Source organism: Phocoena phocoena, chromosome 18 (genome assembly GCF_963924675.1).
Source record: "Phocoena phocoena chromosome 18, mPhoPho1.1, whole genome shotgun sequence".
NCBI lineage: Eukaryota > Metazoa > Chordata > Mammalia > Artiodactyla > Phocoenidae > Phocoena > Phocoena phocoena.
In genome coordinates, this window is record NC_089236.1 from 44,509,005 (window position 1) to 44,524,084 (window position 15,080).

Below are 15,080 nucleotides of genomic sequence, written 5' to 3' on the forward strand. Positions count from 1 at the left end.
AATGGATGCAAACCAGAGGGGCCTACGAGTCCTCAGAAGGGTACTTCCCTCAAAGTAAAGACGAAGAGCTACTAAGAACTCGTGGAAACAGCTGCATGCCTCCCTTTCTGCCCGGCTACTCAGGGCCTAACCTGGAGGCAAGTTCTCACGTTGAGTTTCTCTTGAATTCTAGAGCTTGTCAGGCTGACCACCACGGCAGCCATGGAAGCACCTGGTTTATATCGAGCAAACTCAGTTTCTTCCCAGAAGCATTCCTACAGGGTTCCCAGGCCTGTCAACAGCAGGGATTTCAGGTAGCTTCAAGGCACCGTGAATGCAGCCTTCCAAATTGGAAAGGGAGGATGTTTAAATCAGGCCCCCGATTTCAGGCGCAAACACAGCATACATTGCTGTTGTTTCTAACAAGTCAAAACAGACAGAGGGCCCATTGTGATTGCTTGCCTGAATCAGCTTCTCGAAGCAGAGGGTTCTGCATCAAGTGGACTACCTCAACCAAGGAACGCCCTAGCTACTCCTCTGGGGCCTGTGGCTATTCAGAAGCCTGCATTGCCACCGCAAGAAGCGGACTGAAATTAAAGTAAGAACGCAAGGGGACTTTCTTCTGGAGGCACGGTGACTTCAGGCAGGAGGTCCTTGATGGAATGCGAGGCCGAGGGTGCTCTCAGTGCAGGTCAGACTAGGGCAAGGCGTAAGACCTCAAGGCCTGTGAGACGTGCCAAAATTCTGTTCGTGAACGTGTGGGTGTGATGGGGAAATTAAGCTGCTTCGGTGGAGACTGCTGTGCGTTTCCCTACCCTCGGCGTAGAGAGAGTTGGTTCCAAAGGGCTACGGGGCTGGATGTTGCTTAGTAGACCTAGGGGGTCCTGGGGTTAGTCTGTGTTCCAGCCGGGACCAGGGAGCCCACGCGATTTTCCTAGGTGTCCGGAAAACTCTACTGCCATAAAAGATATGCAGAGCAGAGGCTACGGCCTCATGGAAAGTGCTGCACGCCTCCGTTTCTGCAGGGCAAGTCCGGCCTTAACCTACAGGCATGTGCTCACACTGAGTGTCCCGTTAGCGACACAGCTTTGAAAGATGCTGACTTTCTCCTCGAGCTGAGTGACTTCAGGTACGAGGTCCGCGAAGTATGCAAAGCAGAGTGTTTTCTCTTGGCTGCTCACAAAAAGGCGGCAACCGGTATTTCCTGGGCGCTTCGGACACACCAGAAATCGTGTCCTGAAGCTGTTTGAGGGCTCTGGAAATAGAGCTCTCCTCATGGAATGCGCAATGTGTTGCCCATCATTCCGCACGCACGGAGGGCATCCGAGGGGAAGACCACTGGGCCTCGATGTTGCTCAGCTGGTCCACCGGGGTCTGGAGATACTCACTGACAATGGAGGAAAATGGATGCAAACCAGAGGGGCCTACGAGTCCTCAGAAGGGTACTTCCCTGAAAGTAAAGGCGAAGAGCTACTAAGAACTCGTGGAAACAGCTGCATGCTTCCCTTTCTGCCCGGCTACTCAGGGCCTAACCTGGAGGCAAGTTCTCATGTTGAGTATCTCTTTACTTCTAGAGCTTGTGAGGCTGACCACCACGGAGGCCATGGAAGCACCTGCTTTAGACCGAGCAAACTCAGTTTCTTCCCAGAAGCATTCCTACAGGGTTCCCAGGCCTGTCAACAGCAGGGATTTCAGGTAGCTACAAGGCACCGTGAATGCAGCCTTCCAAATTGGAAAGCGAGGATGTTTAAATCAGGCCCCCGATTTCAGGCGCAAACACACCATACATGGCTGTTGTTTCTATCAAGTCAAAAGAGACACATGGCCCCTTGTGTTTGCTTGCCTGAATCAGCTTCTCGAAGCAGGGGGTTGTGCATCAAGTGGACTACCTCAACTAAGGAACGCCCTAGCTACTCCTCTGGGGCCTGTGGCTATTCAGAAGCCTGCATTGCCACCGCAAGAACCGGACTGAAATTGCAGTAAGAACGCAAGGGGACTTTCTTCTGGAGGCACGGTGACTTCAGGCAGGAGGTCCTAGATGGAATGCGAGGCCGAGGGTGCTCTCAGTGCAGCTCAGACTAGGGCAAGGCGTAAGACCTCAAGGCCTGTGAGACGTGCCAAAATTCTGTTCGTGAACGTGTGGGTGTGATGGGGAAAGTAAGCTGCTTCGTTGGAGACTGCTCTGCGTTTCCCTACCCTCGGCGTAGAGAGAGTTGGCTCCAAAGGGCTACGGGGCTGGATTTTGCTTAGGAGACCTAGGGGGTCCTGGGGTTAGTCTGTGTTCCAGCCAGGAACAGGGAGCCCACGCAATTTTCCTAGGTGTTCGGAAAACTCTACTGCCATAAAAGATATGCAAAAAAAAAAAAAAGATATGCAGAGCAGAGGCTACGGCCTCATGGAAAGTGCTGCACGCCTCCGTTTCTGCAGGGCAAGTCCGGCCTTAACCTACAGGAATGTGCTTACACTGAGTGTCCCGTTAGCGACACAGCTTTGAAAGATGCTGACTTTCTCCTCGAGCTGAGTGACTTCAGGTACGAGGTCCGCGAAGTATGCAAAGCAGAGTGTTTTCTCTTGGCAGCTCACACAAGGGCAGCAACCGGTATTTCCTGGGTGCTTCGGACACACCAGAAATCGTGTCCTGAAGCTGTTTGAGGGCTCTGGAAATAGAGCTCTCCTCAAGGAACGCGCAGTGTGTTTCCCACCCCTCGGCACGCACGTAGGGCATCGGAGGGGAAGACCACTGGGCGTCGATGTTGCTCAGCTGGTCCACCGGGGTCTGGAGATGCTCACTGACAATGGAGGAAAATGGATTCAAACCAGAGGGGCCTACGAGTCCTCAGAAGGGTACTTCCCTGAAAGTAAAGGCGAAGAGCTACTAAGAACTCGTGGAAACAGCTGCAGGCCTCCCTTTCTGCCCGGCTTCTCAGGGCCTAACCTGGAGGCAAGTTCTTACGTTGAGTTTCTCTTGACTTCTAGAGCTTGTCAGGCTGACCACCACGGCGGCCATGGAAGCACCTGGTTTAGACCGACCAAACTCAGTTTCTTCCCAGAAGCATTCCTACAGGGTTCCCAGGCCTGTCAACAGCAGGGATTTCAGGTAGCTTCAAGGCACCGTGAATGCAGCCTTCCAAATTGGAAAGCGAGGATGTTTAAATCAGGCCTCCGATTTCATGCGCAAACACAGCATACATTGCTGCGGTTTCTAACAAGTCAAAAGAGACACATGGCCCCTTGTGTTTGCTTGCCTGAATCAGCTTCTCGAAGCAGGGGGTTGTGCATCAAGTGGACTGCCTCAACCAAGGAACGCCCTAGCTACTCCTCTGGGGCCTGTGGCTATTCAGAAGCCTGCATTGCCACCGTAAGGACAGGACTGAAATTGCAGTAAGAACGCAAGGGGACTTTCTTCTGGAGGCACGGTGACTTCAGGCAGGAGGTCCTAGATGGAATGCGAGGCCGAGGGTGCTCTCAGTGCAGGTCAGACTAGGGCAGGGCGTAAGACCTCAAGGCCTGTGAGTCGTGCCAAAATTCTGTTCATGAACGTGTGGGTGTGATGGGGAAATTAAGCTGCTTCGGTGGAGACTGCTGTGCGTTTCCCTACCCTCGGCGTAGAGAGAGTTGGTTCCAAAGGGCTACGGGGCTGGATGTTGCTTAGTAGACCTAGGGGTCCTGGGGTTAGTCTGTGTTCCAGCCGGGACCAGGGAGCCCACGCGATTTTCCTAAGTGTCCGGAAAAGTCTACTGTCATCAAAGATATGCAGAGCAGAGGCTACAGCCTCATGGAAAGTGCTGCACACTCCGTTTCTGCAGGGCAAGTCCGGCCTTAACCTACAGGCATGTGCTCACACTGAGGGTCCCGTTAGCGACACAGCTTTGAAAGATGCTGACTTTCTCCTCGAGCTGAGTGACTTCAGGTACGAGGTCCGCGAAGTATGCAAAGCAGAGTGTTTTCTCTTGGCAGCTCACACAAGGGCGGCAACCGGTATTTCCTGGGCGCTTCGGACACACCAGAAATCGTGCCCTGAAGCTGTTTGAGGGCTCTGGAAATAGAGCTCTCCTCAAGGAACGCGCAGTGTGTTGCCCATCACTCGGCACGCAGGAGGGCATCGGAGGGGAAGACCACTGGGCCTCGATGTTGCTCAGCTGGTCCACCGGGGTCTGGAGATACTCACTGACAATGGAGGAAAATGGATGCAAACCAGAGGGGCCTACGAGTCCTCAGAAGGGTACTTCCCTCAAAGTAAAGACGAAGAGCTACTAAGAACTCGTGGAAACAGCTGCATGCCTCCCTTTCTGCCCGGCTACTCAGGGCCTAACCTGGAGGCAAGTTCTCACGTTGAGTTTCTCTTGACTTCTAGAGCTTGTCAGGCTGACCACCACGGCGGCCATGGAAGCACCTGGTTTAGACCGACCAAACTCAGTTTCTTCCCAGAAGCATTCCTACAGGGTTCCCAGGCCTGTCAAGAGCAGGGATTTCAGGTAGCTTCAAGGCACCGTGAATGCAGCCTTCCAAATTGGAAAGCGAGGATGTTTAAATCAGGCCCCCGATTTTAGGCGCAAACACAGCATACATTGCTGTTGTTTCTAACAAGTCAAAAGAGACACACGGCCCCTTGTGTTTGCTTGCCTGAATCAGCTTCTCGAAGCAGGGGGGTTGTGCATCAAGTGGACTGCCTCAACCAAGGAACGCCCTAGCTACTCCTCTGGGGCCTGTGGCTATTCAGAAGCCTGCATTGCCACCGCAAGGGGCAGACTGAAATTGCATTAAGAACGCAAGGGGACTTTCTTCTGGAGGCACGGTGACTTCAGGCAGGAGGTCCTAGACGGAATGCGAGGCCGAGGGTGCTCTCAGTGCAGCTCAGACTAGGGCAAGGCGTAGGACCTCAAGGCCTGTGAGACGTGCCAAAATTCTGTTCGTGAACGTGTGGGTGTGATGGGGAAATTAAGCTGCTTCGGTGGAGACTGCTGTGCGTTTCCCTACCCTCGGCGTAGAGAGAGTGGCTCCAAAGGGCTACGGGGCTGGATGATGCTTAGAAGACCTAAGGGGTCCTGGGGTTAGTCTGTGTTCCAGCCGGGAACATGGAGCCCACGCGATTTTCCTAGGTGTCCGGAAAACTCTACTGCCATAAAAGATATGCAGAGCAGAGGCTACGGCCTCATGGAAAGTGCTGCACGCCTCCGTTTCTGCAGGGCAAGTCCGGCCTGAACCTACAGGCATGTGCTCACACTGAGTGTCCCGTTAGCGACACAGCTTTGAAAGATGCTGACTTTCTCCTCGAGCTGAGTGACTTCAGGTACGAGGTCCGCGAAGTATGCAAAGCAGAGTGTTTTCTCTTGGCTGCTCACAAAAAGGCGGCAACCGGTATTTCCTGGGCGCTTCAGACACACCAGAAATCGTGTCCTGAAGCTGTTTGAGGGCTCTGGAAATAGAGCTCTCCTCATGGAATGCGCAATGTGTTGCCCATCATTCCGCACGCACGGAGGGCATCCGAGGGGAAGACCACTGGGCCTCGATGTTGCTCAGCTGGTCCACCGGGGTCTGGAGATACTCACTGACAATGGAGGAAAATGGATGCAAACCAGAGGGGCCTACGAGTCCTCAGAAGGGTACTTCCCTGAAAGTAAAGGCGAAGAGCTACTAAGAACTCGTGGAAACAGCTGCATGCTTCCCTTTCTGCCCGGCTACTCAGGGCCTAACCTGGAGGCAAGTTCTCATGTTGAGTATCTCTTTACTTCTAGAGCTTGTGAGGCTGACCACCACGGAGGCCATGGAAGCACCTGCTTTAGACCGAGCAAACTCAGTTTCTTCCCAGAAGCATTCCTACAGGGTTCCCAGGCCTGTCAACAGCAGGGATTTCAGGTAGCTACAAGGCACCGTGAATGCAGCCTTCCAAATTGGAAAGCGAGGATGTTTAAATCAGGCCCCCGATTTCAGGCGCAAACACACCATACATGGCTGTTGTTTCTATCAAGTCAAAAGAGACACATGGCCCCTTGTGTTTGCTTGCCTGAATCAGCTTCTCGAAGCAGGGGGTTGTGCATCAAGTGGACTACCTCAACTAAGGAACGCCCTAGCTACTCCTCTGGGGCCTGTGGCTATTCAGAAGCCTGCATTGCCACCGCAAGAACCGGACTGAAATTGCAGTAAGAACGCAAGGGGACTTTCTTCTGGAGGCACGGTGACTTCAGGCAGGAGGTCCTAGATGGAATGCGAGGCCGAGGGTGCTCTCAGTGCAGCTCAGACTAGGGCAAGGCGTAAGACCTCAAGGCCTGTGAGACGTGCCAAAATTCTGTTCGTGAACGTGTGGGTGTGATGGGGAAAGTAAGCTGCTTCGTTGGAGACTGCTCTGCGTTTCCCTACCCTCGGCGTAGAGAGAGTTGGCTCCAAAGGGCTACGGGGCTGGATTTTGCTTAGGAGACCTAGGGGGTCCTGGGGTTAGTCTGTGTTCCAGCCAGGAACAGGGAGCCCACGCAATTTTCGTAGGTGTTCGGAAAACTCTACTGCCATAAAAGATATGCAAAAAAAAAAAAAAGATATGCAGAGCAGAGGCTACGGCCTCATGGAAAGTGCTGCACGCCTCCGTTTCTACAGGGCAAGTCCGGCCTTAACCTACAGGAATGTGCTTACACTGAGTGTCCCGTTAGCGACACAGCTTTGAAAGATGCTGACTTTCTCCTCGAGCTGAGTGACTTCAGGTACGAGGTCCGCGAAGTATGCAAAGCAGAGTGTTTTCTCTTGGCAGCTCACACAAGGGCAGCAACCGGTATTTCCTGGGTGCTTCGGACACACCAGAAATCGTGTCCTGAAGCTGTTTGAGGGCTCTGGAAATAGAGCTCTCCTCAAGGAACGCGCAGTGTGTTTCCCACCCCTCGGCACGCACGTAGGGCATCGGAGGGGAAGACCACTGGGCGTCGATGTTGCTCAGCTGGTCCACCGGGGTCTGGAGATGCTCACTGACAATGGAGGAAAATGGATTCAAACCAGAGGGGCCTACGAGTCCTCAGAAGGGTACTTCCCTGAAAGTAAAGGCGAAGAGCTACTAAGAACTCGTGGAAACAGCTGCATGCCTCCCTTTCTGCCCGGCTTCTCAGGGCCTAAACTGGAGGCAAGTTCTTACGTTGAGTTTCTCTTGACTTCTAGAGCTTGTCAGGCTGACCACCACGGCGGCCATGGAAGCACCTGGTTTAGACCGACCAAACTCAGTTTCTTCCCAGAAGCATTCCTACAGGGTTCCCAGGCCTGTCAACAGCAGGGATTTCAGGTAGCTTCAAGGCACCGTGAATGCAGCCTTCCAAATTGGAAAGCGAGGATGTTTAAATCAGGCCTCCGATTTCATGCGCAAACACAGCATACATTGCTGCGGTTTCTAACAAGTCAAAAGAGACACATGGCCCCTTGTGTTTGCTTGCCTGAATCAGCTTCTCGAAGCAGGGGGTTGTGCATCAAGTGGACTGCCTCAACCAAGGAACGCCCTAGCTACTCCTCTGGGGCCTGTGGCTCTTCAGAAGCCTGCATTGCCACCGTAAGGACAGGACTGAAATTGCAGTAAGAACGCAAGGGGACTTTCTTCTGGAGGCACGGTGACTTCAGGCAGGAGGTCCTAGATGGAATGCGAGGCCGAGGGTGCTCTCAGTGCAGGTCAGACTAGGGCAAGGCGTAAGACCTCAAGGCCTGTGAGTCGTGCCAAAATTCTGTTCATGAACGTGTGTGTGTGATGGGGAAATTAAGCTGCTTCGGTGGAGACTGCTGTGCGTTTCCCTACCCTCGGCGTAGAGAGAGTTGGTTCCAAAGGGCTACGGGGCTGGATGTTGCTTAGTAGACCTAGGGGTCCTGGGGTTAGTCTGTGTTCCAGCCGGGACCAGGGAGCCCACGCGATTTTCCTAAGTGTCCGGAAAAGTCTACTGTCATCAAAGATATGCAGAGCAGAGGCTACAGCCTCATGGAAAGTGCTGCACACTCCGTTTCTGCAGGGCAAGTCCGGCCTTAACCTACAGGCATGTGCTCACACTGAGGGTCCCGTTAGCGACACAGCTTTGAAAGATGCTGACTTTCTCCTCGAGCTGAGTGACTTCAGGTACGAGGTCAGCGAAGTATGCAAAGCAGAGTGTTTTCTCTTGGCAGCTCACACAAGGGCGGCAACCGGTATTTCCTGGGCGCTTCGGACACACCAGAAATCGTGCCCTGAAGCTGTTTGAGGGCTCTGGAAATAGAGCTCTCCTCAAGGAACGCGCAGTGTGTTGCCCATCACTCGGCACGCAGGAGGGCATCGGAGGGGAAGACCACTGGGCCTCGATGTTGCTCAGCTGGTCCACCGGGGTCTGGAGATACTCACTGACAATGGAGGAAAATGGATGCAAACCAGAGGGGCCTACGAGTTCTCAGAAGGGTACTTCCCTCAAAGTAAAGACGAAGAGCTACTAAGAACTCGTGGAAACAGCTGCATGCCTCCCTTTCTGCCCGGCTACTCAGGGCCTAACCTGGAGGCAACTTCTCACGTTGAGTTTCTCTTGACTTCTAGAGCTTGTCAGGCTGACCACCACGGCGGCCATGGAAGCACCTGGTTTAGACCGACCAAACTCAGTTTCTTCCCAGAAGCATTCCTACAGGGTTCCCAGGCCTGTCAAGAGCAGGGATTTCAGGTAGCTTCAAGGCACCGTGAATGCAGCCTTCCAAATTGGAAAGCGAGGATGTTTAAATCAGGCCCCCGATTTTAGGCGCAAACACAGCATACATTGCTGTTGTTTCTAACAAGTCAAAAGAGACACACGGCCCCTTGTGTTTGCTTGCCTGAATCAGCTTCTCGAAGCAGGGGGGTTGTGCATCAAGTGGACTGCCTCACCCAAGGAACGCCCTAGCTACTCCTCTGGGGCCTGTGGCTATTCAGAAGCCTGCATTGCCACCGCAAGGGGCGGACTGAAATTGCAGTAAGAACGCAAGGGGACTTTCTTCTGGAGGCACGGTGACTTCAGGCAGGAGGTCCTAGATGGAATGCGAGGCCGAGGGTGCTCTCAATGCAGCTCAGACTAGGGCAAGGCGTAAGACCTCAAGGCCTGTGAGACCTGCCAAAATTGTGTTCGTGAACGTGTGGGTGTGAAGGGGAAATTAAGCTGCTTCGGTGGAGACTGCTGTGCGTTTCACTACCCTCGGCGTAGAGAGAGTGGCTCCAAAGGGCTACGGGGCTGGATGTTGCTTAGGAGACCTAAGGGGTCCTGGGGTTAGTCTGTGTTACAGCCCGGAACAGGAAGCCCACGCGATTGTCCTAAGTGTCCGGAAAACTCTACTGCCATAAAAGATATGCAGAGCAGAAACTACGGCCTCATGGAAAGTGCTGCACGCCTCCGTTTCTGCAGGGCAAGTCCGGCCTTAACCTACAGGCATGTGCTCACACTGAGTGTCCCGTTAGCGACACAGCTTTGAAAGATGCTGACTTTCTCCTCGAGCTGAGTGACTTCAGGTACGAGGTCCGCGAAGTATGCAAAGCAGAGTGTTTTCTCTTGGCAGCTCACACAAGGGCGGCAACCGGTATTTCCTGGGCGCTTCGGACACACCAGAAATCGTGTCCTGAAGCTGTTTGAGGGCTCTGGAAATAGAGCTCTCCTCAAGGAACGCGCAGTGTGTTGCCCATCACTCGGCACGCACGGAGGGCATCGGAGGGGAAGACCACTGGGCCTCGATGTTGCTCAGCTGGTCCACCGGGGTCTGGAGATGCTCACTGACAATGGAGGAAAATGGATGCAAACCAGAGGGGCCTACGAGTCCTCAGAAGGGTACTTCCCTGAAAGTAAAGGCGAAGAGCTACTAAGAACTCGTGGAAACAGCTGCATGCCTCCCTTTCTGCCCGGCTACTCAGGGCCTAACCTGGAGGCAAGTTCTCACGTTGAGTTTCTCTTGAATTCTAGAGCTTGTCAGGCTGACCACCACGGCGGCCATGGAAGCACCTGTTTTATACCGAGCAAACTCAGTTTCTTCCCAGAAGCATTCCTACAGGGTTCCCAGGCCTGTCAACAGCAGGGATTTCAGGTAGCTTCAAGGCACCGTGAATGCAGCCTTCCAAATTGGAAAGGGAGGATGTTTAAATCAGGCCCCCGATTTCAGGCGCAAACACAGCATACATTGCTGTTGTTTTTAACAAGTAAAAACAGACAGAGGGCCCATTGTGATTGCTTGCCTGAATCAGCTTCTCGAAGCAGAGGGTTCTGCATCAAGTGGACTACCTCAACCAAGGAACGCCCTAGCTACTCCTCTGGGGCCTGTGGCTATTCAGAAGCCTGCATTGCCACCGCAAGAAGCGGACTGAAATTGCGGTAAGAACGCAAGGGGACTTTCTTCTGGAGGCACGGTGACTTCAGGCAGGAGGTCCTTGATGGAATGCGAGGCCGAGGGTGCTCTCAGTGCAGGTCAGACTAGGGCAAGGCGTAAGACCTCAAGGCCTGTGAGACGTGCCAAAATTCTGTTCGTGAACGTGTGGGTGTGATGGGGAAATTAAGCTGCTTCGGTGGAGACTGCTGTGCGTTTCCCTACCCTCGGCGTAGAGAGAGTTGGTTCCAAAGGGCTACGGGGCTGGATGTTGCTTAGTAGACCTAGGGGGTCCTGGGGTTAGTCTGTGTTCCAGCCGGGACCAGGGAGCCCACGCGATTTTCCTAGGTGTCCGGAAAACTCTACTGCCATAAAAGATATGCAGAGCAGAGGCTACGGCCTCATGGAAAGTGCTGCACGCCTCCGTTTCTGCAGGGCAAGTCCGGCCTTAACCTACAGGCATGTGCTCACACTGAGTGTCCCGTTAGCGACACAGCTTTGAAAGATGCTGACTTTCTCCTCGAGCTGAGTGACTTCAGGTACGAGGTCCGCGAAGTATGCAAAGCAGAGTGTTTTCTCTTGGCAGCTCACACAAGGGCGGCAACCGGTATTTCCTGGGCGCTTCGGACACACCAGATATCGTGTCCTGAAGCTGTTTGAGGGCTCTGGAAATAGAGCTCTCCTCAAGGAACACGCAGTGTGTTGCCCATCACTCGGCACGCACGGAGGGCATCCGAGGGGAAGACCACTGGGCCTCGATGTTGCTCAGCTGGTCCACCGGGGTCTGGAGATACTCACTGACAATGGAGGAAAATGGATGCAAACCAGAGGGGCCTACGAGTCCTCAGAATGGTACTTCCCTGAAAGTAAAGGCGAAGAGCTACTAAGAACTCATGGAAACAGCTGCATGCCTCCCTTTCTGCCCGGCTACTCAGGGCCTAAACTGGAGGCAAGTTCTCACGTTGAGTTTCTCTTGAATTCTAGAGCTTGTCAGGCTGACCACCACGGCGGCCATGGAAGCACCTGGTTTAGACCGAGCAAACTCAGTTTCTTCCCAGAAGCATTCCTACAGGGTTCCCAGGCCTGTCAACAGCAGGGATTTCAGGTAGCTTCAAGGCACCGTGAATGCAGCCTTCCAAATTGGAAAGCGAGGATGTTTAAATCAGGCCCCCGATTTCAGGCGCAAACACAGCATACATTGCTGTTGTTTCTAACAAGTCAAAACAGACAGAGGGCCCATTGTGATTGCTTGCCTGAATCAGCTTCTCGAAGCAGGGGGTTGCGCATCAAGTGGACTACCTCAACCAAGGAACGCCCTAGCTACTCCTCTGGGGCCTGTGGCTATTCAGAAGCCTGCATTGCCACCGCAAGAAGCGGACTGAAATTGCAGTAAGAACGCAAAGGGATTTTCTTCTGCAGGCACGGTGACTTCAGACAGGAGGTCCTAGATGGAATGCGAGGCCGAGGGTGCTCTCAGTGCAGCTCAGACTAGGGCAAGGCGTAAGACCTCAAGGCCTGTGAGTCGTGCCAAAATTCTGTTCCTGAACGTGTGGGTGTGAATGGGAAATTAAGCTGCTTCGGTGGAGACTGCTGTGCGTTTCCCTACCCTCGGCGTAGAGAGAGTGGCTCCAAAGGGCTAAGGAGCTGGATGTTGCTTAGGAGACCTAAGGGGTCCTGGGGTTAGTCTGTGTTCCAGCCCGGAACAGGAAGCCCACGCAATTTTCCTAAGTGTCCGGAAAACTCTACTGCCATAAAATATATGCAGAGCAGAGGCTACGGCCTCATGGAAAGTGCTGCACGCCTCCGTTTCTGCAGGGCAAGTCCGGCCTTAACCTACAGGCATGTGCTCACACTGAGGGTCCCGTTAGCGACACAGCTTTGAAAGATGCTGACTTTCTCCTCGAGCTGAGTGACTTCAGGTACGAGGTCCGCGAAGTATGCAAAGCAGAGTGTTTTCTCTTGGCAGCTCACACAAGGGCGGCAACCGGTATTTCCTGGGCGCTTCGGACACACCAGAAAATGTGCCCTGAAGCTGTTTGAGGGCTCTGGAAATAGAGCTCTCCTCAAGGAACGCGCAGTGTGTTGCCCATCACTCGGCACGCAGGAGGGCATCGGAGGGGAAGACCCCTGGGCCTCGATGTTGCTCAGCTGGTCCACCGGTGTCTGGAGATACTCACTGACAATGGAGGAAAATGGATGCAAACCAGAGGGGCCTACGAGTCCTCAGAAGGGTACTTCCCTCAAAGTAAAGACGAAGAGCTACTAAGAACTCGTGGAAACAGCTGCATGCCTCCCTTTCCGCCCGGCTACTCAGGGCCTAACCTGGAGGCAACTTCTCACGTTGAGTTTCTCTTGACTTCTAGAACTTGTCAGGCTGACCACCACGGCGGCCATGGAAGCACCTGGTTTAGACCGACCAAACTCAGTTTCTTCCCAGAAGCATTCCTACAGGTTTCCCAGGCCTGTCAACAGCAGGGATTTCAGGTAGCTTCAAGGCACCGTGAATGCAGCCTTCCAAATTGGAAAGCGAGGATGTTTAAATCAGGCCCCCGATTTTAGGCGCAAACACAGCATACATTGCTGTTGTTTCTAAAAAGTCAAAAGAGACACACGGCCCCTTGTGTTTGCTTGCCTGAATCAGCTTCTCGAAGCAGGGGGTTTGTGCATCAAGTGGACTGCCTCAACCAAGGAACGCCCTAGCTACTCCTCTGGGGCCTGTGGCTATTCAGAAGCCTGCATTGCCACCGCAAGGGGCGGACTGAAATTGCAGTAAGAACGCAAGGGGACTTTCTTCTGGAGGCACGGTGACTTCAGGCAGGAGGTCCTAGATGGAATGCGAGGCCGAGGGTGCTCTCAATGCAGCTCAGACTAGGGCAAGGCGTAAGACCTCAAGGCCTGTGAGACCTGCCAAAATTGTGTTCGTGAACGTGTGGGTGTGAAGGGGAAATTAAGCTGCTTCGGTGGAGACTGCTGTGCGTTTCACTACCTTCGGCGTAGAGAGAGTGGCTCCAAAGGGCTACGGGGCTGGATGTTGCTTAGGAGACCTAAGGGGTCCTGGGGTTATTCTGCGTTACAGCCCGGAACAGGAAGCCCACGCGATTGTCCTAAGTGTCCGGAAAACTCTACTGCCATAAAAGATATGCAGAGCAGAAACTACGGCCTCATGGAAAGTGCTGCACGCCTCCGTTTCTGCAGGGCAAGTCCGGCCTTAACCTACAGGCATGTGCTCACACTGAGTGTCCCGTTAGCGACACAGCTTTGAAAGATGCTGACTTTCTCCTCGAGCTGAGTGACTTCAGGTACGAGGTCCGCGAAGTATGCAAAGCAGAGTGTTTTCTCTTGGCAGCTCACACAAGGGCGGCAACCGGTATTTCCTGGGCGCTTCGGACACACCAGAAATCGTGTCCTGAAGCTGTTTGAGGGCTCTGGAAATAGAGCTCTCCTCAAGGAACGCGCAGTGTGTTTCCCACCCCTCGGCACGCTCGTAGGGCATCGGAGGGGAAGACCACTGTGCGTCGATGTTGCTCAGCTGGTCCACCGGGGTCTGGAGATGCTCACTGCCAATGGAGGAAAATGGATTCAAACCAGAGGGGCCTACGAGTCCTCAGAAGGGTACTTCCCTGAAAGTAAAGGCGAAGAGCTACTAAGAACTCGTGGAAACAGCTGCATGCCTCCCTTTCTGCCCGGCTACTCAGGGCCTAACCTGGAGGCAAGTTCTCACGTTGAGTTTCTCTTGACTTCTAGAGCTTGTCAGGCTGACCACCACGGCGGCCATGGAAGCACCTGGTTTATACCAAGCAAACTCAGTTTCTTCCCAGAAGCATTCCTACAGGGTTCCCAGGCCTGTCAACAGCAGGGATTTCAGGTAGCTTCAAGGCACCGTGAATGCAGCCTTCCAAATTGGAAAGCGAGGTTGTTTAAATCAGGCCCCCGATTTCAGGCGCAAACACAGCATACATTGCTGTTGTTTCTAACAAGTCAAAACAGACAGAGGGCCCATTGTGATTGCTTGCCTGAATCAGCTTCTCCAAGCAGAGGGTTCTGCATCAAGTGGACTACCTCAACCAAGGAACGCCCTAGCTACTCCTCTGGGGCCTGTGGCTATTCAAAAGCCTGCATTGCCACCGCAAGAAGCGGACTGAAATTAAAGTAAGAACGCAAGGGGACATTCTTCTGGAGGCACGGTGACTTCAGGCAGGAGGTCCTTGATGGAATGCGAGGCCGAGGGTGCTCTCAGTGCAGGTCAGACTAGGGCAAGGCGTAAGACCTCAAGGCCTGTGAGACGTGCCAAAATTCTGTTCGTGAACGTGTGGGTGTGATGGGGAAATTAAGCTGCTTCGGTGGAGACTGCTGTGCGTTTCCCTACCCTCGGCGTAGAGAGAGTTGGTTCCAAAGGGCTACGGGGCTGGATGTTGCTTAGTAGACCTAGGGGTCCTGGGGTTAGTCGGTGTTCCAGCCGGGACCAGGGAGCCCACGCGATTTTCCTAGGTGTCTGGAAAACTCTACTGCCATAAAAGATATGCAGAGCAGAGGCTACGGCCTCATGGAAAGTGCTGTACGCCTCCGTTTCCGCAGGGCAAGTCCGGCCTTAACCTACAGGCATGTGCTCACACTGAGTGTCCCGTTAGCGACACAGCTTTGAAAGATGCTGACTTTCTCCTCGAGCTGAGTGACTTCAGGTAGGAGGTCCGCGAAATATGCAAAGCAGAGTGTTTTCTCTTGGCAGCTCACACAAGGGCGGCAACCGGTATTTCCTGGGTGCTTCGGACACACCAGAAATCGTGTCCTGAAGCTGTTCGAGGGCTCTG